Source organism: Varanus komodoensis, unplaced genomic scaffold, assembly GCF_004798865.1.
Source record: "Varanus komodoensis strain SLA01 unplaced genomic scaffold, ASM479886v1 scaffold8, whole genome shotgun sequence".
Taxonomy (NCBI): domain Eukaryota; kingdom Metazoa; phylum Chordata; class Lepidosauria; order Squamata; family Varanidae; genus Varanus; species Varanus komodoensis.
The window spans coordinates 19,988,286-20,012,556 of NW_025336481.1; the positions used below are offsets into that span (position 1 = coordinate 19,988,286).

General features: G+C 43.6%; 1 long non-coding RNA gene across 1 annotated transcript; it reads right to left on the reverse strand.

The window, feature by feature from the left end:
- Positions 1-10,371: 10,371 nt before the first annotated feature.
- Positions 10,372-22,275, reverse strand: LOC123036509. Its single transcript, XR_006417150.1, has 3 exons — positions 22,129-22,275; positions 11,414-11,607; positions 10,372-10,641 (listed from the first exon to the last, which is right to left on the reverse strand). It is a non-coding gene; the product is annotated as an uncharacterized LOC123036509 (long non-coding RNA).
- Positions 22,276-24,271: the final 1,996 nt, after the last annotated feature.

Here is a 24,271-nt window from a genome sequence, read left to right on the forward strand (position 1 = left end):
TTCTTGCTGCCCCCGCCCCTGGCGTTTTCAAGTTTCCTCCAAAGTGCCCTGGCTTACCTTTGTTTCTTGCCAGATTGACAGCATCTTTTGCTCTTGTACTCTCCTCTCTCCCTTTTTTCCTCCTCCCACTTTGCTATTTTCCCATCCTTTCCTTTCTCAGCCCACCACCTTTTGCCTTCTCTTCTGTTCCTCCTCCCATAACCAGCACATACAGAACCTGGCAGAATTGCAAAAACCGGATAATTCCAAATGGAACAGCTGGTGTGTCCTCTGAGTTGGGAGTGAATACGGGAGAACATGAAAAGCACTTATTAAAAATGAGGTGAAGAGCGGGGGTGGAAACAAACCAGAAGAGAAGCACAAGGATAGCTTTTAGAGAAGCAAAGAAAAAAGAACACGACTGGTGTGTCGTGCTTGCAGAGCTCTTTCTCTCCAAGCCATGGGAGAGCCAAGTGCCTACCCTGTGTGGCAGTGGGGCCCAGTGCAAAAGACACCCTGCTTTCCAAGGCAAGGGGATACTGCTGTTTCCTTATGTTCTAGTGTCATGCCCTTGAACCTACACTCTGGTTCCCAACTTGAGTGACAATTGCTGACAGGATGGGGAAGGAACAGTCTTAAGACCCTTCCAGACATCACTGCTGTGCTGCCTATCCCTATTGCCAGGCAAGGTTCTGGGGGAAGGCATCTGAGCTGCATTCTGTGGGGCTGAATTTTCCACTCAGGCACCATTCCAAAACTGCCACACAGAGGGTTGCTTTACCCTTTATGATAGTCAAGCCAGGGCCAGCACTGTTAGGCAGAGTGAGCTGCAGGGCTAGCCCAAGACACTTGGCTGCCTGAGCAAAGGACAAGATGGCACCTCCCTGCCAGCTGAAGTTTATGTCATCACCGGTGACCGCACAGCATCCTCCATGACACTTGAAAGCAGCAAGCTAGGGGCAGTTAGGTGTTAGCTGCATCTGCCCTTTGCCACCTGAAGTGTTTGCCTCACTCTGCCTAATGGTACAGGCAGTACCAGTGAACTGGCTGCCTCAGGAGGCTAAGAGTGGTAAGGTAATGATGGGAAGCTGTTGGAGCATAGAGCTGTCTGTGCCCTCTGGCCTGTGCCTTCAGGAGGCAGTGGAGAATGCTGTCTTGTTCCATTGCTGATGGCCAGTCTGGTCATTGGATGGGGAAGACATTTTTTCATTTGCCTCAGATAATAAAATGTCCTGGGCCAGCTCTTATGAAGGGGGACCAGCAGAAGCTGTGGCATCCCCAGGGGACTGCTGGGCTACCACAGAGATGGGCTGTTGTATGCAGAGATCTCCAAGGCACCCCTGACTAGTCTTTCCATGAGATGCAGCAGATGTGCATGATGACTGTCCCATGAGCCACACTTCATTCTGGCTTCAGTCGAGCATTGCTGTTCCACTTTCACATGAGTGAAAGGTCAAAAGGACTTCTCTTATGGCAGAACTTTGTTCTGTTCATGAATGGGAATTTAGGAACCAAGTCATGATGTCAGCAGGATGAAGCAGGAGCACCATGGTTTCAGTCAGCCTTCTTGCCCTGTGTTGTCCAGCCTTACACCCCTTTGGCATTTTCACTAATAGGAATATAAACTGGCAAGAAAATATTGAAAAATTCTTCACTCCTGCTCTGCAATTAATGTTCTTCTGGAGCTCCACCACAAATGCCTGAGCGCCTTCCAGATCAGTGAATCTCAAACCTTATGTTCATTGGGTAACTTTTTCTGCACTGATTTATCTGCGGGGATCCCCTTGTATATATTTGTTGTTTGTTTCTTTGCCAGACCACACTGGCAAACTCTGCACATTGGCAAGGCTTTTGGGCATGCTCACGGACATCCTTTCAATTTATGTCATCCCTGCCCTGACCAGGCCTATATTAACCATTTCTAAGGCCTTGTGTAGTTGCTGTACAGCTAGAACACCAATTGTTTTCTCTATAGGTGCACGCTGACGAGAAGACTGCTAACAGTGGCTATGAGATATTTCAGCTAGCTTGGCTGTGATTATTTCTTTATTTTATGTATGAATGGCTTTCTAGCATGCCATTCAAGGAACAGCCCTCCCAAGGTGGCTCACACAGTTTAAAACAGCATAAAACTACTAAGTACACAGTAGCAACTCTAGCTCCAACCTAGAAACGGCAGCAGTTAAAACTGACAGCTTGCTGCACTTCAACTGAATGAAAATGCCTTCAGAGACTGCTTAAAAGCACTACAGATGAAGCCACACATACCTCTTTGGAGAAAGAATTCCATGGTGAGCAGGGCTGGCCCTACCATTACAAAGGTTGATAATGGTGGTGCAGTGCCAAGGGTGACAAATTGTACCCTCCCTCACCTCTGCCTGGAGGGCCTGCTGCTACCTCCCCATCACCTCCCCTGGGTGTTCTGGAGAGCCCTGCCAGCTGCTGCCTCATTGTGGACTTTGCTGCAGAAAGAGGACAATGAACCTAGCTCTCCAGACAACCTGCTTGGTTTAGCACCAGCTGCTGCTTGCCCTTGCCACAGGCAGTGGTGGCCTACCTTATCTACCCATTGCTTCTGTGCTTGGCTGGCTGGCTGGCTACTCTCTGAATTGCTCACTCAGCTGGCCACTTGCCACTCCTGTTTTCTGCCCCAGCCACATGGCTTCTTCCAGAGGTTGGCCAACCTTTTGCCCTGCAGCTGTGGCAGAAGGCAGGAGTGAATAGGCAGGTGAACAGGCTGGGGAAGGGCTGTCTTGGTTGAGCAAGTAAGTAAGGGGCTGAGCTGAGCAAGTGAGCTGGCTTGTGGGTGAGGGGAGCAGGTTGTGGTAGCAGCAGCAGCAGCACTGCTGCCTTGCCAGAGGTGGCAAAATACTTTGAGCTACGCCTGCTGGTGAGCCAGCCTTAAAACCTGGGTAGTTAGTCCTTCATAAACTGGTCCCAAACAGTTTGGTTACCGCACCTTTAAATTACCAGTCTTCTGACTGAAGAAGCATTTGATAAGCTTCTGAGCAACTCCAAGTTTCTCTGGAACAGGAGTGTAATTCATCTTGGTTTGAACTAGATTTTTTTCTTTCCTGCTCCAGTTGAATGGATAGGATGGGATTCTGTATTTTTCAGAAAGTAGCATCTGCACTACATGGGTTGGTGCATGTGACGGGGTTGGCAAAACTGACCATGCCCCCTAGTCCCCTGAAAATGTACTGAAAATTGTGGGAGACACAACTGAGTGGGGTGACCTGTGGTGTGTGTTTTTGGGAAATTGGGCAGAGGCACCTTCTGTGAGTGAAGCCTTTCTGTTCACAGAAGGCAGATTGTATATCCAACCCCCACATGAATTTCTCTCTTTGATATATTACTGGCTTAGTCAGCTCAAAACTTTGCAAAATTTCTGCTGCTCCCTTATTAGGAACTTCACTGTCTGAACAGTCCCCTTTAGGGGCTTGCTACCAATTGAATTTGGCCAGCCCTGTTTGCATCTGTGCCTAATAACTGCTCTCACAAATAGGTTCACAGTGTGCCCAGATTGCTACTGGCCTGTCAGGGGCTAGGTCACTTTTTGTATTCAACTGCTGACTGGCATGCTGGTGACTTGGGTGCAAGGTGGACTTCTTGAAAAAACTCATGGCTGCATCCTTGTTCAAACCAGGTTGGCCCATACAGTGACGCCTCCAGATTCTTAAGGACTCTTGGTCAGGACAGCCTGAAAGGGCCTCCTTGCACAGTGGCACACCTTCTCATCACCACTGTTGTGACCTGCTATTGCTCCTCTCTCCCATCACTGCTGCCACTTGCTTGCCTGATAGCAGAGCACCTGCAAGTGATCTGGCTGTGGCATCGCTTGCGCCTCTTCCTTGCTGCCACCGCTGTTAGCGCCAGAGCCAGAGGCGGGTCAATAGGCAGGTAATAATGGGGGATTATGCCAGGGTCCTCCAGCCAGTGCTGGACTGTAGGCCCTTGTTAGGTGGTGGACCATACCCACCCGAGACATGACCTCCATAGCTATATACTAAAACAAACACTCTCAGAAGGTTAGGTGAGTGAGCTCTAATGTCTAAATATTGACTTTTGTAGCCATAGACATTGAGAGCCCCTGAAGTAGGATCCTGGTTATGCAACTCTGATAGATAAATAAAACATAATCTTAAGACATCCTTACTTTTTAAGTGCTGAGTTGAAATGCAGCACTGATCTATGAATAAGGCAGCTGCCAATATTAGTGTGGTGAAGATTAGCTCGGCAAGGTCCAAGGCCATCCCTTGGACACAATGGGAATATTTGTTGTGATTTTCTCTTATCTATCTCATAAGAAGAATGGAAATGGACAATCTTTTTTACCTCATAAGAAGAATGGAAATGGACAATCTTTTTTACCTCATAAGAAGAATGGAAATGGACAATCTTTTTACCTCATAAGAAGAATGGAAATAGACAATCTTTTTTAAGCGGAAGGATTTGTGGCTCTTGACATTCTTACTGCATGAATAGGCTAATTTAAGTGGTTTAAGGCACAAGTACTTGCATATTTTCACATGGAAAAAAGGCCTACAACTCCTAGCATGTCCGAGCCAGCATTTCTTTGCAGATCACAGAATACTTATTCAAGTTAAACCTTTTAATGTAAAAAAAGGTTTTATTTTAAAGAAAATTTTGAGACAAGGTCTAGAGTAGCATTACTTACAACAAAGGATACTTCTTTACCGTGTACTTAAGTTGTTTTGATATCCATTTAGCTGCCTAACTCAAAGAGACTTGTATTTTTTTTATTTTTTTATTTGTTTATTATATTTATATCTTACCTTTTTTCCTTGCAAGGAATTCACAGCAGCTTACATAAGTTTCTTCCTCCTGCTCTCACTTTTATCCTCACAACAACAACCCTGTGAGGTAGGTTGGGCTGAGAGTGAGTGCCTGGCTCAAAGTCATTCAGTGAGCTCCATGGCTAAGTGGGGACTAGAACCAGCTTGCATGAGTCCCAGTCTTGCACTCTTAATTTCTACACTGTGTGGGCTTGCTTGTAACTGTGGCCTGCTAATTTTCTGGTAGAGGTGGTGAGCCCCCAGAACTTAGTAGTTCAAGCAACCCTAAGAGGTGGGAGTTATTATTAAACCAGTGTGAAACTGCAGTACAAACATGCCCACAGCATGAGCTACTATTTCAAGGGGAAAGAAGGGTAGGTAATTACCCTAGAGTACCACCTACCAACATCAGGACAGGCGCTAAGGTGTACAACTCACTTTGTTTAACAACTACATATTTGTAGGACCAGCATCTCTACATGAAGGCCCACACAATTCACAGGGTGGTTCTGCTTTGCAGAGGTGCTCACCATATTTTGGGCATGTCCATCATTTTCTTTCCCAAATACAGTTCCTGTATTTCTGCACTCAGCAGAAACAAAATGTTCATGCTATTGATTGGCTGACCCTTACGCCAGTCACAAAGCTTCATCCTCTTGTTCTTGCAGCAATTTTTAAACTCTAAAAAAGTATAGTGAAGTTTTTTTAAAGGTATCAAACACATTTCTGAACAGGAGAAGCAAAACCAAAACATTTAACCGTTTGAAGGAAATTTGGAAATCATATATACCAACTCCTTCAACCTGATGCCCTCCAGTGTTTCTCTACAACTCCAGTCATGGGAATGAGAATTCAACCCTTCTGGAAGGTACACAGCAGTCTCCCCAGTGGCCTTCCATTTTCTGCTTAAATTTCTTCAACAAAAGGAAACCTCCAGTTTCCCAAGGCAGTCTTTTCCACTGTCAAACAGCTCTTACAGCTTGATATAGGGCTTGGCCAAGACATTTGGCTGACTAAGGTACAGGCCTACCTCCCCAGACTTTATGTACAGAAGCTGTGTGGCCAAGCATTTGAACCTGACTTGAACATTGGAGATGGGGCAGTGTCCACCACCCCACCTGAGGGCAGTAGTGTAGTTTAAGGCAGCAGACTGCCCGGCACATCTGGCCCTGACCTCTAACACCATGTCACTGCCCCCCCCCCCCCACTTTGGCATCTGTTGTCTGGGGAGGATGCTTCATTTTGCCTCACAGCAGGACACTCCCTAGTTAGGTAGCTTCTCATAATGCAGAAGGTGCTTAAGAGAACAACAAAACAGATGCTCCTTTAAGCTTGGTGGGATTGCTGGTTGGGGCAGGGAGAGAAAACAGCTTTGGATCTGGGTGCTCCTTTATAAGGCATTATAAAGGAGAAAACAGAGATCACTCCACATTTGGAAAAACCCAGACTGAGGATTTACCTATTTGAAAGATGTCAATGCATGGCCCAAGTTTGCCAGAGTTACAGCTGCAGTGGAGGCCCTAATTACATGTGTGAAGCACCAGGCAGGGAGGCTGCCTCTGCCCCACCTAAGTGGTACCCCTGCCTGGCTGGGTCAAAGGCAGACCTTGAAGGCCCCAAATGCCACCCTCTCTTAGCAGCTTGAATTCATTTAAAACAAATCCTGAAAGTAGAAAAGGTAAAAGGCATTCTGGAAAGCCATTCTGTAATTTTGTGCCTTAAAAAAATAAGAACCATGTTTTTCCCCTGCAGTAGGAAACTTTACAAATAAATGGGCTATAGGAGTAACCCCCTGTGCAAATTATGAGGAGTGAAGGAAAGAGGAGGTAGAATAGCTGCAGGATTGTATAAAGAAAGGCAAAAGGGAACATGGAAAGGGTTCCTTGCTCAAGTGTGCAGTAGAGTTATATGTCTGCTTAGGGCTGCACTCATCTTCCTTTTAAATACCAAACACGGAAGAGCCATTTCCACAATTAATGGAGGCTTAACCTAGACCCCTTCTTTGCTCTGAGGCAGACCACTGCTGCCTTCCTTGGTTTCTCCAGATGATCAGTTCAAAGGATTTTAGCTTTGTTTGGATTTTCCTGCAAGTTCGTATTCAATGGGAAGAGACAGCAGGGAGGGCAGAAGAGTCTGCTATGGGTGGAGGGCAGCACAGGCTCTCTGGTAGGTCACCTGCTTCACACAGAAGTTTCAGGCTCAATCCCCAGCATTTCTGTATTGGGCTGGTAAAAATTCAGCCTGAAGTCCTAGGGAGCGGCTGCCAATCAGTGTTGACAAGATTGGGCTAGGTGGCCTGATGGAATCCTTAGGAGTAAACATCTGGTTGTACACACAATTTAGGAGATGAATATGGTTAATGCTTCTTCCTTGCCTACAGTCACAGGCAGACTTGCCCCGGCCTTTCCAAGCTAGTTTAAATTCTGGGGTGGATTATCTGCTTGACCTGTGGCATTCAAATATTCTGGGCTGATCCAAGGAATAGCGCTATCCCAATCCCTACAGTCTGACTCTGGGTGAGGCAACCTCCTGTGTTCCACTGGAGAGAAAGAAATAAAAACAAATGGTTGATGATATGAATTGCAGCACATCAGAGTGGAAGTGTTTAGCCTGTGCAGGGCGATTCTGAAGATGAAGGATTCGTTTTAATATATGCAGAGCACTAGTGCTACCCAATGACATATATTTGGTGGTGGCTTTGGGGAAATCATTTGGCCATATTTTACTTGTGTTAAGGGGATCTCTGAACACAGAACTCCAGGAAGGGTGACTTTGCAGCCTGTTTGAAAAAGATGGAAGGAAGACAGATGTCAAACTGTCTCAGTCAGGGAGGCAAAATCATGGTATCTACTGAAAGAGTTGTGCTAACAAAAATGACAAACAATTAATTGTGTTCTTCGTGTTCGTCCCTTGATTTGTAGGAAGGAAGAAAGAAAAAAGGAAAGAGAAAGAAATTGGGTGGGGGGGGGAGAGAACAAACTACGCCAGGACAGCTGGCATTGCAGCTCTGTCTGCCACAAAACAAGGAAGCAAGAAGGGCTGTCAGTCACAGATGGCTTAATTAGTCCTCAGAGGTAGCGTAATTAGACCCTTCCTTCAGATCCAAGTTTTTTTCAGTAAAGATCACTCCAAAGCTAATAATACATAAAAGAGGGTAATGAAAAGGAAACTAAGAAGGAGAAAAGTGAGGAAACGGAGGAAAGTGAAAGAGGGAGAAAGTACTTAAGCAAGAATTTAGCAGCATGTAATTATTTCTTTCACATTTCCTCTTATTTGCTGCTGTAACCCAATTCTGGTGGATGTTGTACTGTTGGATGTTGCAAGCAGGATGGATGCAAATAGCCTCTCTTGAAGTAGCAGCACAAGTAGACCTTGATAGGCAAAGCCTGTTTTCCAGGGGGAGATGTTTCTGAGGCCCAGTCCCTTCTTCCCACAGAGCAGACAGGGACCCTCTCCCTGGGTGCTTGCTAGATGTCACGTGCATGGGTAGCAGTCATCCAACTCATCTGTGTTGCAAAATTCTAGTAACCCCTGATCCTGCCTGGTGGTTTTGCAGAGGAGACTTACAGGATGGAGGGAGCCTGAAGAGAAAGCAGCAGTGACTGTGGCCCGTTTCAGGCATTGCAGGAGCAAACACAGGTGTGCCACTGAACATAACACTCAACAGGACCTGTACCTGTACATGTTTGCAAGCATGTATCAGTTGCATTCATACATCAAACTGTACACTCAAAACTGTACACTCAAAACACCTCATTAGACATGTCTAAGGCAGGGCTTCTAGAGCAGTTGTATAAAATTTGTGTTAAGTTTATCAGAAGGAATAGGAAAGACTGCATTGGTGTCTTCTTCAAAACAGTTAAAGAAATGTGATATAAAATATAAGTAATCAATTACATTTCAGTCTGGTCTCATAGAGCTGAAGCTTCCTTCATCAATCACTTAGTATTTCTGACAGTGATTAGATCCCTCTTTTTTCTGCTCAGCATGTGAAATTCCACAATGTGTGGTATTAAAGATGTTTTGGCTCATGATTTCCATCATCCCTAGCCAGCAGAGACAATGGTTATAGTGAGGGATAATAGAAGTTGTATGTGAGAACATCTGAGGGCCACACCTGAGGCTTTTTAATTTCCTGGGCTTGCAGCTACCCTAGGCATTTAAAAAATGGCAAAAGAAGAAATGTCAACCCTTCAGGAGTACATGGAGACTAGCAAATTATAGCACATTTTACATCAGCCTTTCTGTACCAGCATTGGTTCAGTCATTGATAATGGGAGTTGGGCCTCTGTAACAAACATGCAATAACTTCCAAATTCCACCATAGTTCTGCCTATCATCTCCCTTCCTGTTCCTCCTCTTCTACCTCCAAATCAGTTTTTAAAATATTTCACAGTGAAATATAGGGTGATCCCTGAACAGAACTATTTGGCAGACTACCTGACACTGATGACCAACTCAGGAAACCTTGTGCGACTGCTTCATGAGGGGCTATTGTAAACAATGAGCCTGTACTTTTTGCTTTTAATTCCCTCTGCCTTCACCTCACTGTCTATAATCAACTATCCATATTTATTCTTGAAACTCTTAATAACTCTTCATGCATCTGATAAAGTAGATTGCCCTTAATGAAAAATTATGCCATGATGAATTTGTCTATCTTTAAGGTGCCAGAAGACTCTTTTTTTCCATAACTGTACAGCTACCCCTTTGGAACTCTCCCTCTCTCTCTCTCTCTCTCTCTCTCTCTCTCTCTCTCTCTCTCTCTCAGAGCCCATTTCATTTCAGTGAAGGAGTTTGACATTTTGAAGCCCAAAGCTCACTCCCTACCTAAAGAGGAGTCACTATGTCCTACAGCCAAGATGACATGGCACGAGCTTTGAATTTGGCTGTTTTCTGATATTTCTTTTAAGATGAAGCATGAGTCATATAAGGCATACAAAATTATGCTTGAATAGCTGAATCAGGAGCCAAAATAACAATATTCAGTTCACCGGGAATGATCCCCAAGTAGGATTAGAATGGCTTTTTGCAGGGAACTTCTGAATCACAACATAAAAATGATGACAATTTCTGATACTTGACCCAATATCAGTGTTAAATGGTGGTGTCACAGCAGCAATAAGTGTGCAGTCAGCTAACAAAAAGAGAGCCCGTATGCAACAAAAGAGGAGAAAATGTGTGTGTAGAGGGATGGTAGGGGTAGGGGTAGCGGGCATGCTTTACAGTTTGGATCAGTGGGAACCAAATCGTTGTCCACTGTAGAGACTGTTCCAGTAATTGAATCATGTGTTTAGCAACATTCACTTTCCTTGCTCTTGTAATGGAAGACAGCACAGAAAGATACTTATGGCCTATAAGGAGTTCATGTGAAAGATGCATTTCTAGAAAAATGGCCACCCATATCATTGATATTCTATAACATTCTAGGGCAAAAATATTCTAGAATAAATGACAATGAAGTTCTGCAAAATCAAAAGGGTATTTTTTATTACAGGTTAAACTGTATAGGTAGCCATGTTGATCTGTATGAACAGGATTGAATGAATAAATAAATAAATCTCAAATCCACACTTGGACAATATCTTTATTAGGATCAACTAAATGTTGCAAAAGACTGTGCAAGCATTCTTAAGGACTTTAAATCAGGCTTGTTGGAACAGACAGCAAGAAAGAAACAAAAAGTCCACACATTAGGCCAGATGTCATGATCTGGAGAATAGTGCTCTAGGCTAGGGCCAGTGTGATCAGCATGTGTCTAATACAGCAAGTATGACTGAACTTCAAAAGTAGAACTACATTTTTGTTCTGTTGATTAAAAAAAAACACTCCTTTTCTGACTCCAGTAAGATTTGAGGCTTGACTCCTAGAAGGATTCAGGAGAAAAGAAAAAAGTTCAGAAAAAAATTATAAATCCCAGCATGCCTTTTCTGTCTAAGATGCATACAGTTACGCTCTAATTGTTCACAATCCATCACATGATGGACTTGCCCCATTTTCCTAGTAAGGGATGCCGTGGTAGCCACATCAGCATGTGCTTCTCTTTGTGCTGTCACATCTATGCATATCAGTTGGACTGGAGACCTGGGCATCCAGTACTGTTGGGAAAGTGGCAGACATACATGCAGTGATTTAAGAACTTCACTTAAGCTTTACTGTGATATCTGTGCAAGCTGATTCAAACTTTTGGATTGTGCATTTTGAAATGCAACCATGCTTGTGAGAAATATTTATTGCTGAAAGCCATAATTAGTATTCTAGCGCAGATTTAAGTTTTAGCTAAGAAAAGGTGGCACAGGTAATGGGTGGCACAGGTAATAGATTACTGAATAATTAACAGGGAAAAAGCCCATTAAGAAAATAAGTGGTTGTGAACACAACTTAGCCAAAGGAAGCCTGACACCTGCAGTATGGCAGCAGAGCAGCTACTGCTTTGCCATTAGGGTGGTCATTTATGAATTGCCCCCCAAAATAGGAAATGCCCCACCAATTAAATAAAATGATAAAAACAGGCAGCAATGTGCATAAAATGTGCATATCTGATTTACAAGACTTGATACAAACTTAGAAGCAGCTGCTATACTTGACATAGAAATACAATACATCTCACTGTAGTGGACTGACCAGCAATAGGCTACCTTTTTATGTTTCTGGAATTGGACAGGACAGCCCTTCAAATAGAGGATCACTCTCTGTAAAGGAAGACATATGGCCAGGCTGGCAACCTCTGAAGGACAGAATCCAAGGTGCAGTTCCTCCAGCAGTGCTGCTGATTCTCAGCAAAGTGCAGCCTCTTACAGGAACTTCAGGATGCACCCATTCCATGTTTAGCCTTCCTCCAAAGACATAGATCCAGCCATAAGTTAACAAACTTCACGTAATTCTGGTAAGTCTTAAGATATGATGAACTGTAAAGTCTGGTCTGATTGTCATTAACAACAATACTGAACATTTTCTGCACATGATCAGTTCTGCTATTGTTTAAGTGTATACTCTCTTTGGTATTCGGCTCAGGACAGCCAGTGAGCATTGAGCAGACCCAAGCAGCTTGAATACTAAGATAGGTGAACCTGAGGAAGATCAAAGAAGAAAAGTTTCCCTTCACCTCTTCCCCTCCACAAGCAGCCCTCCTTGCATTGTCCCAAATCCAGTCCTCCACAGAGTTTTTCAAGGGTGGAGGAGAAGGAGAGGAAAGGGAACTTTCCTTCTGTGAACTTTCGTAAGTTCATTTATTTTAGATCCATGCATCCATCTGTTTCCAAAGGAAAGTCTGGCATTGCTTGAAGACACACACAGAGAGACAGAGAGACAGAGAGAGAGGGTTGAAATGCTCAGCTCAACTGGGACAACTGTCAGAGAAGACACAGCGGGTCAACGAGGGAAGGATCCAAGAAACAAGGAGTCAACTGACAGATTTTCCCAGTCACCTGCTGCCCCCTGGATAGCTATTGAGAGGAGGGCCAGGCTGCAGGGCCTTGGACTTGGCATCAGGATGCATCTATGATGTGCTCATGCTGGAGAATGGGTATGGTCACACACTAAATGTCAAACCTTGCAAAGGAAAACCAACTTGAATGACTTCCCATCCAGCAAAACTGAATGTAGGGTCTGTAAAAGCTATGGAGTTAATATATGATAACAAGATCATATTTGGTTCAAACCCCTGATGCAATCATCCTCAGTAGAAATGGAAGGGATCTGCATATGAAAATAACTTTTATCTCTACTTAACCTACTGATGGGCTTGTTGATTGTTTTACTTAACTGATCACTGATGCTTTATTAATGGCTTCATTGTATTGGTACTAACACAACTCAGGGTAGCTTGTTGGAAAAAAAAAATCTCCGAGGAAAGCAGTTTGGATTGGGACAACATGACAACCACTGCTGCCCATGGTCAGTTGTGCTGTGTGAACCGGGTGAGTATTTTCCTATTTCTCCCTTCCTGTTGAGGCTTCTGCAACTGTATCAGTTGGGTAACAGGCAGTAACTGGCGAGCTTGTATCACTGACTCAGAATGTTGGAAACACCTCAGGGCAGCAAACCTGGGACACTGGTTGACCCCAGCAAATATATTTTCCTCTAAAAACCCTTTTTGTCCTGACAGTTTCCATTTTTAAAATTATTACAAACGTACAAAATCACTGAAGGTTCCTAAGTGCTGTGCAGGCTTTCGGTCCAATAGATTCAACTCAAAAGAGGAAAGCAAGCAAATGCAGGTACCAGTTCTTGAAGCTGCATACTCTCCAGGGTGCCATGTGATCCAGACAGTTGGCTGCCCTGTCTTGAGTACTCAATATACATGCAGCCCAGAAGCTCTTCAAGCAGAGGCCAGAGGCCAGCATCTGCCTCCCTTCAGCTCTACAGCCGCACGCAACTGTCAGATGGAGCCCAGTACTCTTTCTGGCAGGGAGGGATGACGCAAACTCCCTGTAGCTGCTCCATCTCTGGCTCTTGGATGAGGCCAGGTTGGTCTCCCCTTGATTTTCATATTTTTCCTGGGAGGCAGGGGGCAACCTCAAAGGTGGCCATGTCTCCTATTTTTCCTGAGGGCAATTTCCTGCTGGAAGATCTGCCAGAAGACTGCCTTGTATTTTCAAGGAAGCCTCAATTTGAAGGACCAAAGAGAACCATCAAAAGGAAAAGCTGGACCTTAAAGCTGCCCATCAACAGCACTTGGACAGCAGACTGAGGAAGGCATACAGGTCACTTTATTTGAACTTAAATTATAACAATTGTTTCTGGATGCAGATGGGTGCAAGACCTCCACCTGCCCAAGCTCCTCAGCAACTGGTGTATGCAAGCAGGCCACCTCTGGTGAAGGAGGCAGCACATAGTCCACATTAATAGCCATCACCACTTCCCTTGGCAGCAAATTCCACAGTTTAACTATACGTTGCATGAAGAAGTATTTTCTTTTATCTGTCCTTAACGTCCCACTAATCAGCTTTATGGATTGACTCCAAGTTTGAGTGTTATAGGTGAGGGAGAAAAAAATTCTCTCCATTTTCTCTACATCGTGCATTATGTTAAACATCTTTATCATGTCTCCCTTTACTTTCCATTTTTTTCTAAGTGGAACAGGCCCAGTTGTAGCCACTCTTCATAGGGGAGCTGCTCCAGCAACTTGGTAATTTGTTGCCCTTCTCTGTACTTTTTCCAACTCGATAATGTTCTTTTCCAGGTTAGGTGACCAGAACTGAACACAATATTCTAAGTGAGGTCACACCAAAGATTTTTATAAGAGAAGTAAGATTGTGGCAGTTCTATTTTCTATGTCATTCCTAATTATGCCTACTATGGGCTGTGCACTGGGCTGAAATTTTCATCAAGCTGTGCATCAGTACCCCAAGATTCCTTTCTTGCTCAGTCACTGCTAGCTCAGATGCCATCAGTGTATAATTGAAATTAGGACTTTTTGCCCCAATATGTTTTATTTTACACTTGTTTATATTGAAATATATTTGCCATTTTGATGCTCATTCTCTCAGCTTGGAGAGATTCCTTTGGAACTCCTCACAGCCCTTTTTGGCTTTAACTACCCTAAAAAGTGTAGTGTCATCAACTGACTTGGCCTCTTCACTACATACTCATGATTCCAGATCGTTTATGAATAGGTTGAAAATCATTGGTCCCAATACAGAACCCTGTGGGACTGCACTGGTTATATCCCTCCATTGGGAGAAATTTGCCATTTAATCCCACCCTCTGCCTTCTGTTCATTTACTGATCCATGAGGACACCCCCCTCCTCGTGGATCATCAAGACCCCCCCCCCCCCTTTTATTCCACGACTGCTTAGCTTGCTCAGGAGCCTTTGGTGACTGACTCTGTCAAAAGCCTTTTAAAAGTCAAAGTAAACCATACCTACTGAATTGCTCCTGTCTATGGGCTTACTGACACCCTCAAAAAACTCCAATAGGTTACTGAAACAGGTCTTTGCCTTGCAGAAGCCATGCTGATTTTTTTCAGTCCAGAGACATTTTTGTTTGTTTGTTTGTTTGTTTGTTTGAAAGAGTGCCAGCTGGGGCTCCCACCCTTCAAAGGTGATAGTACTTTAAAAATTTCCCCTCTGGCCTGCCCATCAAAAACTCTCCCTCATTCTGATTGAGAGTGCTCTTGAAACACCTTGGAATTTTAACCACACCCTTATGCCTAACAGATCATTGGGAGAGCATGGATCTTGTGCCTCTTCTCCACTCCATCCTCCCCTCCCCCGGTTCTCCTGCAGTATTCCAGGAGAAACTGTAGGAACACTAAGATGCTCCCTGCACCATGACAAGTCAGTTAATGCTGGCTGTGGTTTCACTTTAATAAATCTATATCGCCTATAAAGGTAAAGGTAAAGGTTTCCCCTTGACGTTACGTCTAGTCATGCCTGACTCTAGGGGGCGGTGCTCATCTCCGATTCCTAGCCGAGGGAGCCAACATTTGTCTGCAGACAGTCTCCGTGGTCATGTGGCTGGCATGACTGAACACCGAGGTGCACGGAACACTGTTACCTGCCCACCAAAGTGGTACCTTTTTATCTACTTGCATTTGCATGCTTTCGAACTGCAAGGTTGGCAGGAGTGGGGACGGAGCAACGGGAACTCACCCCGTTGTGCAGATTCGAACCGGCGACCTTTTGATCAACCAGCCCAGCAGCACAGTGGTTTAAACCACTGCACCACCTGCCTATATATCTATATATTTAGCTTGTGAAAGCTACAATTAAAGGAAGCTTTCCCATCCTCTTCTGGGGCATTTGGTAAATGGCAAAACTGAGTGGACAGTTTCTACTGAGTGGACAATTTGGCATGGACACTGCATACATGCAGACAAGGATCACACCCTTACTTATTTTAAGAACGCTGCCACAGTAATGATTGCAGTGACTGAAAGGGGCATAAGTGAAATGTGGACACAAACAAACAAATGTGAACCTTTGGGTAGAAAGGCATGGCACAAATCCGCAATATATTCACTGTATACTCCTGTTATGTGATGTGCTTTTTCAAATATGCTGGTCTTTCTAAGTAGAAAAATGAGGATTCAGAATGAAGTCTTGCTTCCATCCTAATGATTGGTCCACTCTGCAATACAGATATGCACTTGGTCTTGGCACTGTAGTTATAGTTTGTGAGGAGGTAAATAATCACTGATTTCCCATTCATTGCTTCGAAGCCCCAGCTGGAAATGTAGGAAGGAAGGGTGGCTCTCACCCTGGATAAACTTCCCCTATTGAATTTCTGCCATGCAGCTGTTAAGGCAGGCCTTTCCACCTGCAAAAGGCCACTACAGGAACAGATGAACTAAGCTTTTGATGCTGGTTCTTTATTCAGAAAAAATAGGCATGAATTTTTAGCAGCAACTAGAGACTTCATTTCTTCAATGATACTTTCAGTGAAAAATGAAATCCTAAACAAGGTTATTTGGATGTAAAGTTATTAAATCAGTGTTACTCATAAGTAAGTGCATATATTCAGGATCAAAGCATTAATGGAAAAAATGAACATATTTCTTGCTGGAAGAGTTTCATATGCAAGATGGAGCTTGGAATCATACGATCAGTTAGAAGGGAATTGAGGACTTACCTAGTCCAACCCCTGCTCCGCCTATATCTTCCTGACCCCAGTGCTGCCACTGTGAGTTGATGAGCTTCTGACTGGCTTCTTTGTGAGGCCTGAATGATCAGGAGATATTTTAGCCCTGAGCATTTTTCATATGAGGTTGTAGTGATCTACAGCTTCAGTGAGAACACACAGTAAATCTGGATAATTCAAGCTTTAAAATCACCGGGGCCTTCTACCAAAATCTATATACCACTTGTGAGGATTATCATTAAGGCAATAATAACCATCTGTGTTATTTGAGTATGTATTTGAATATTGATAGTGATATTTGATTCTAAAAACTCAACTAGTATTGATAATGTTAATAGCATGCAAGGGGTATTAGCTGCATCACTGATGCAACCTCAGTGGAATTAGCTCTATATTGCTTGCATAAGAGAAGCTCCTTTAGCATGGAGATTCTTTTCTCTGCAGGAGGATACAGCTTGACTCACTTATTTTAATCTGCCCCATAGATGCCATCTTCATTTCTCTTTGCTCAGGGCAGATAGCAATTGATTTTCAGCTAGCAAAATGCATTGTGACTGGAGCGTGTGTATTGATGTAGGTGTGTGGTGATGTACCACCTGTGCCCTATCAATTCAGTGTGCTTATGTTCAACGTCATGCAATTGCAGCCTTCCTCAAGTGTGCCCTCCAGTGGTCATGCTAGCTGGTGATGCTGGGAATCACAGTCTAACACATCTGAAGGCAACCAGGTTGGGCAAACAGATATATCACAATTATCATTTATTTCTATACCACCCCATGGCTGGAGCTGTCTGGGCAGTTTACCATCCCTCTGAGATCCCTGTTATTGTAGCCAAGCCACCAAATGACATTGTGAGGATACACATTGTCTCCATAATCATGCTTTAACTTTCCTCATAGGAAATTAGGGTATCTGTTCATTTATTTAGGACAGGGATCCCCAACCTTTTTGGACTGGAGTAGTGGAAATGCAGAAGACATTTTTCTTAGGGAAGTCAGTGGTGCACAACAAATCGCCTCATCTCTTGTCTAGACTTCTGGGTGGGCCTGTTGCTTTTAGTAGTTAACAATGCTGCTTCTTCCTATGATTAATTATCTATTCAGACTGTCCAGCTTGAGAGATATGCTTCTGGCAAGATCAAGGTTAGTGGGTTGTTAGGAGAGTATTTGTGCTGGATTACTGCCAACCATTCTCAAAGTCATTGAACTAGTTTCAAAATAGGAGTGGGATTACTAGAACTATATAATAGTATATATGAAATCCTGAAACATTCAAGGTGGGGATTTCAACACTGGACAATCTAGAAAGGTACTCCATATGAAAGGTCATTCCAGGAGTCTTGTCATGTTTGATTCTGGGATCTCTTGACATCACTGGGGATGTCCACTTGTGATCTTGCTTTGAAGTAGATTGTGGCAATTATTCTGTTCTGCTTTCTTCTGCTTTAATTGTTCTTTTAATTTGTTTCTGTTTTCAGTCTTCAGCCATTAGTATGTTTAATGTAATCTTAATCCCTATAAATAACCATTGCCTCTTGGGACTAGAGCTGGCAACCACATTTGAAATTTTAAGTGACATGAGTATTCTCACAAAATGGCTGCCCTGGATGGGTTTACCCTTTCACAAAATTGCTGTCATGCTTGGGATGGCCAAGCATAAAACACCCATGCTCTAGAAAGCAAACTAGTGAGTTTAAAAGAAAAGTAACTTCTCCAGAAACCTAAGTTCAGAGCAGAAAAATACAAAGCCATTCTCTTAGAACTGCCCCTTTTTGCACAACACCCATTTCACATAAACTAACAAGGCTCTGAGACAAATCATTTGACCAAGAAACTGAGTACAAGCAGAGGTAGGCTTTAAGTCTCAAATGCCAAATTGTGCATTTGTGTCCACAAAGTACAAAAAATGCCCATTCCACAAAAAGCAAACTGGAGATGATCAGGAAAACACACCCCATGGACAAGATGCCCACTCATACCACGCAATCTGAGAAATGCGTACAGCACACATACACTGAGCAAAATACCCCATGCCAAACACATATCCCCCTTCTCCCAACAAAAAGGCAAATCACATCCCTCCCTCTTCACTGCCCCCTCTAGGTCATCTACTACCCAAAGCTCACCTTTTCATTTTTGAGGAAGCAGGGCACAGAATCGAGGTCTAGGCTGCAGCCACACACCACTTTTATTCTCTAAGAAAGCCTCTGGGGTTCCTGTGGAGCCAAGAGGCCTTCCTGGGAGTAGGTGATGCTGGAGACTGGCATTTTGCATCATGTCTGCCCCTCAGTTACAAATCAATAGTAATAATGATTAAAAATTCTAAAGGTAATTAAAAATTAGGAGGGGCAAGGAGCCCACCATGAGCCAGAAACTCACCTGGGGGAACATTGATGTCCAGGGGCATTGCATTGGCAATTTCAGCCACAGGAAAGTTAGAGTTTGGCTGAGTTGCCTTCACCGTATGGCTAGCCTTCAGTACAGCCAGAGAACAGAAGAAATGCAAGGAGAGTCACTGTGATATGCCTTAGCTCAACACATCTTTTTCCAAAAGTGTGAATTAACCACATTTTTACTCTCTCCTTAGAGGATGGTGATTTTAGAATTACGTACCACCTTTTGACCATGTGGGATATTCAAAACAACAGGGTTCAAACAAAATATCAAAAAAGAACAGCACCTGGTGCAAAGGATTAAGCTCTTTGCATTTGTTTCCTATTTGAGCAAGTACAGAAACAGAAGAGCATATAAATCATTGTAAAAGGAAATGAGCAATTATTGGTAAAAGCAAAATCGTGAAAAATAGAATTGGGAAGCCAATTTTGCCTGGGTGAATGGGGCTGTGTAATAACCATGTCTAAGTATGAATTGAGTTATTTGCATTAAAGAATGGTTGAGGGAAATTGAATAGATGCTCTCTCTCTTTTTGAGAAAGCAAGGAGGTGAATATATGAAAAAGTGCTGCCAAACATAAAGCTCTTTGGGAAGCAGGTTGGGGGAGGCACAAAATGTCTCCAAAATGCATGAATCAACTTTGGTAATGAACTGACCGTCCTCAGGCTTAAACTGTATTAATTCTTCAGATGACAGGTACTGGGAATGTGGGGAGAAGAAATGCATTTTGAATATCCTAACAAAGGGTATGCTTTTTCAGAAAGCAAGAAATGTTACCTTTGATTGTCCTGCATTCCTAATCATTTCCAGCCTGCAACCTGGGCTCTATTCACATGCTGCTTGGGTCTCTATTTCCCTGGTGCACTCCTAATGGATTCCAGAGCTCGGGAATGAATGATGGACCCTGGCTTGGCATTTCCATCACTGCTTGTTTTTGCATTCATTATCCTTGAAAAACCAGTGCACCTCATTACAACGTGACCATCTTCCAGGGAGAGGCGGGAAGCTGGCTGCTCCTTTGGAGCAAAGGAAGAGGCAGGAGGGAGTCTGTTTCCCATGAGATAACATTATCTTTTTATTAAAAGAGTGAATTTAGTGCTGGTGAAAGGCCGGTAGACCCTGGAGGATGAAGTCCTTTATTTAGTCCCATAACAGATTCAGCCCAAGCAATGGCAGTGATGCTCCTGTCTTTGTACTTTAGCCAGAGGGCTTTGGGGGTTATTTCATGCTAGCTTCTCCAATGCAGAAATTAATGTCCATTTAAGAAAGAGTATTAACTTTGTAATGGATAAATGGGAGTGTGGTGGCTTCCCCCCTTTTTGCAGCATGCATGCACTGAGCAAAGTTATGCATGGGGGCTTACTCATGTGCATACCATGGGCCAAACAATGCATGTTCTGCTGTTCAGACATAATATGACACATGCTTTCCTGCTCTTGAACAATAGGCCCCGACAAAAATTACTTGTATCATGATCATGTGAAAGGCACTCTTGGGTGAAGATATGGAGAGGTCACTCTCCACATTCCTTCAGTGCTGCAAAGTGTCGCGGGTAGTAGAAAGGAAGAGAACCTGTGCTTTGGAAGACTGCAGGGTGGATCAGGACATTTCACAGATGTGAGGACTACAGACATGCAAATTGCTCAGACTCCTGATTTATTTATTTATTTGCTTTATTACATTAGTATGCTGCCCCATAGCCCACAAGGCTCTCTGGGTGGCTTACAATAAGGCAAATAATGCAAAATCAGTACAGATACAATAGTATAATGAAAGCAAATGCAAGTTCAAATACAAATATACAGTATTAGCGCGAAGCAATACAAAATGAAAACATAATTACTTGGTACAATAATAAAATACATGTTAAATAATAAAATATGTCTATAACCCTTCCCCCCACACAAAACCCCAAACCCACTAGTACAAATTGGCTGAAAAAACAGCCACCACAGCCCTGCCTTGACATCTCTCCTACACTGCAGTGCAACAGGGTATCCCAAATGGGCTCTTGAATGCTTATTTCTAATACAACAGCTGAAGCAGGAATATTCCTTGCAAGGAGAAATACAGGGTATAAATGTAATGGAGCAATAACAATGTAATAACATTAGCTATATTGCAAGTAGCAAGAACAATGCAGACTTGCATCAGGTTTACACAAGAACAGGCTTGTACAGTGTTTTTTTCATCAGCAAGCACTCTAACCACGAGCTTTTCCCCCTGTAACATCATGAAAGTTATCCTAAACATGCAAAGCAAGTTGTAAAATTCCCACCTTATTTCCAAAGTTGGATTTCTATGATTCAATTAAGTCTTATTTGAGTTTGTCATTTATATCTGGGGATCTATTGTACATCATTGGGGTGTGCATGAGCTTTATCATCAAGAGAGATCTACAGTGTTGCTTCTTATTTGGAAAGTGCTTTGCACAGCTTTCACCAAAAAGCCTACCACCAAAAAGGCCCTGTTCTCATCTAAAGTTATCCTGATCTCCTTGAATGAAGGATCTTTGAACAAGGCCTTGCCAGATTTAATTGATAGGTTGGTTGATGGCCTCATACCATGCAACAAGATTAAATGAATACCTACCAAGAATAATATGACTTCTTATTATAAAGAAATGGGGAGGTAGATTGCATATCACTATTAGAGGGCTTGCACCCTCTCAGTGGCTGTACAGATGAAACAGATCTTCAGCTTTTCAAGTTCCCCAGCAGCCCTGTGAAATGACAATCTATATATAGAGTAAGATTCTTCATTTTGTAGAGTTAGAGTAACGTAGCCTTAGTACTGAGAAGTAAGCCATTGCTGATATAAAAAGAACACACCAGGGGAATGTCTTTGTCAGAGGGACAATCCCACCATCTATATCATGCAGGTACAGAGAGGAGCATTGTTGGCATCTGGCAAGAATGGTTGTGGACACCAGGCATATTAGAGAGTCATATAACTGTCAGGCTAATGGCCACAGGGACAATTTAGTTTAAGATGGAACTTTTTATTATTTATAAACCATTCTTACTCTATCCCAACTGTTAACTATTTTAATGATTCTGTGGTTTGTGCTAGAAGAAATCTTACATCTCTCTTTACTGAATCTTATCTCTCTGGCCCCTCTAGTCACATGCTTCTAAATCCCTTCCTGTTCATTACAATTGCACCTTGTGACCCTGCTAAAGTGGTCCTTGATTCAGTAAAGAGGAGACTATCAGGTTTCCAAGGAAAGCTCCTTTCAAAGATAGACTGAATGCCAGATCTGGTTTTAAACAATATGCATGTAACATTTATTCTATGATATAAAGAATACAGAAGTATCTGTATTCTTATCAAGAGGCCTCATTCACACTTGCATTCATGCAACACTCATACTCACAGCCAAAAGACCTTCTTGGTGATCCATCGGGACTGTGGGTGACCAGTAGCAGCACTGTTCTGGCACACACGGGAGCTGGAAAGCCCAGTCATTTTATACCTTAAAGCTGACTCTGTCAGCTTAGTCCAGCTGGATCAAACAGTGAACTCCTCTGAGCAGAGCTGATACACAGAATGTGCTGGTCTTTATCTTGAACACACACATTCTCGTCACATTCCATTCTCTCTCTGGATGGAACAGTGTGGGCTTATCTGTTATGTTCCATTCTCCAACCACTCCCGGCCTCTCAGTTTTCTCAGTCTGGTCAGTCCCATCATGCTTTTTCATTCTTCATTTTCTTCTGGGTCTTAGGCCTTCAGGAACCCAGGCACACTGTAACAACCTGATGAGTGCACATGCTTCCTTTGATGAGAATTTAGGGCAGTCAGGCTCCTACGATGTGCCTCTCTTTCCTCCCAGTGCAGAACAGACATTCTTCAACCTTGGGAATCAGGCTTTCTATCAAAATGACCCTGATAGAGCTGAATTGCAACAAACCACTGCACATCCATCTAGGATATAGCTGGCAGAATCCAAAGTGAAACTCATCCCTCATTTTCTAAATTAGACAATTGCCAGTTGAGTAAGTGGTTGTGATATCTGGAGCCACATTTTGTTTTAAAAGCCTTGTGTGATTTGGTCTGTTCTGATTCTAATCATAGCTCCACAAGGAGCTCTGCCTCAGGCAGCAGCTTCTGGGGTACTAATAAAGGACAGCAAATTGACAATTATGTACTCTATTGCTGTATTATCTTTACCACCATGGGTGTGGGGAATTTGGATTTTCTCTCTTAGATGCTGAAATGTTTTGAGCTATCTCTGACTCCTAGCTGAGCAGATCAGAGGAAGTTTTCCCAGTTGGTCTGGAGACTCTGGGATACAAGTGGCCAAGTTCCCAAGGAGCGAGCGAGCAGGGAGAGCAAACAGGAGCTTGGTGGTGGAGTGGTAGTGGAAGAGGAGGCAGAGGCAGAGGCAGAGGCAGAGGCAGAGGGGTGGGGGCCTGGACTAGCCCAGCAGCAGTCTCTTCCAAGAGCCCATGTGCTCCTGAGAGCTGCAACTGAAAGGGACCGGCCTGATTGCTAGCAGCAGCTGTGTGGTTGGGGTGATTCATTTTGGTTCCTGACTCCCAGCTGAGCAGATGAGAGCAAGCTGCCCCAGCTTCTCTGGGATATAAGCAGCCAATCTGGCAGAGAGTGAGTGACCAGAGTGAGTAAACAGGGAGAACAAACAAGAGTTGGCGGTGGAGTTTGCTGGGGGAGGTCAAAGGGGAAGTCCTTAACATTTCTCTTCTTTTCCTTATCCCCCCCTTCACCCTCCTCCCTTTGTTTTCTTCCTTGTAACATATTTGCATTTACTGGTAGGACTATGTTGTTAAGCTTTAGTGAAGAAAGGAAATAGCACCGGTTGTTACAACAGGACCAACAAGGTAGAATAAAAAAGGTAGCAGAAAGAATGGACTGAGAAGACTCCCTAGCGGTGGTGACCTGTAAAGGCTGTGCTGTTTGTTTTCTTGCCCAAGGTCACCATGGCCGACATGTGCAACAATTGCAAGCTAGTAGCCCTGTTAGAAGAAAAGGTGTGTGCACTAGAGCAGTGAGTGTCTGCCCTCAACGTAATAAAAGAAGATGAAGAGTTTTCAGACAGAGCTAGAAGTACAACAGCAAGATGAGGAAGGAGAGGAGAATCTTGAGGGGAGGGAAAATGAGAAGGAAATGCCAAAAAAGGGTGACAGGTGCAGAAGAACTAGAAGACGCTCGGCACCAGTGGAAGCAGTAGAACTATCTAACTTCTTTCAGTTACTTGAGGATGAGCTCGGAGGGCAGTGTCCTGTGGAAGAACTAAGAATCCCATGCAACACTGCACAAGAGACTAAAGGTCAGCCAAGTAGCGGCATCGATACTAACGCTTGCAAGAAAAAGAAGAGAAGAGTGTTAGTTGAGGGAGACTCCCTGAGGAGTGGGATGCAACATATGTATATCAAGATGTCCTGTGAACTCGTTAGGTATGCTGTCTTCCTGGATGACAGATTAGTGATATAACTGAAATATTGCCAAGTTCATACAGCCCACTGACACATACCCCTTCTTTCTTATACATGTGGGAA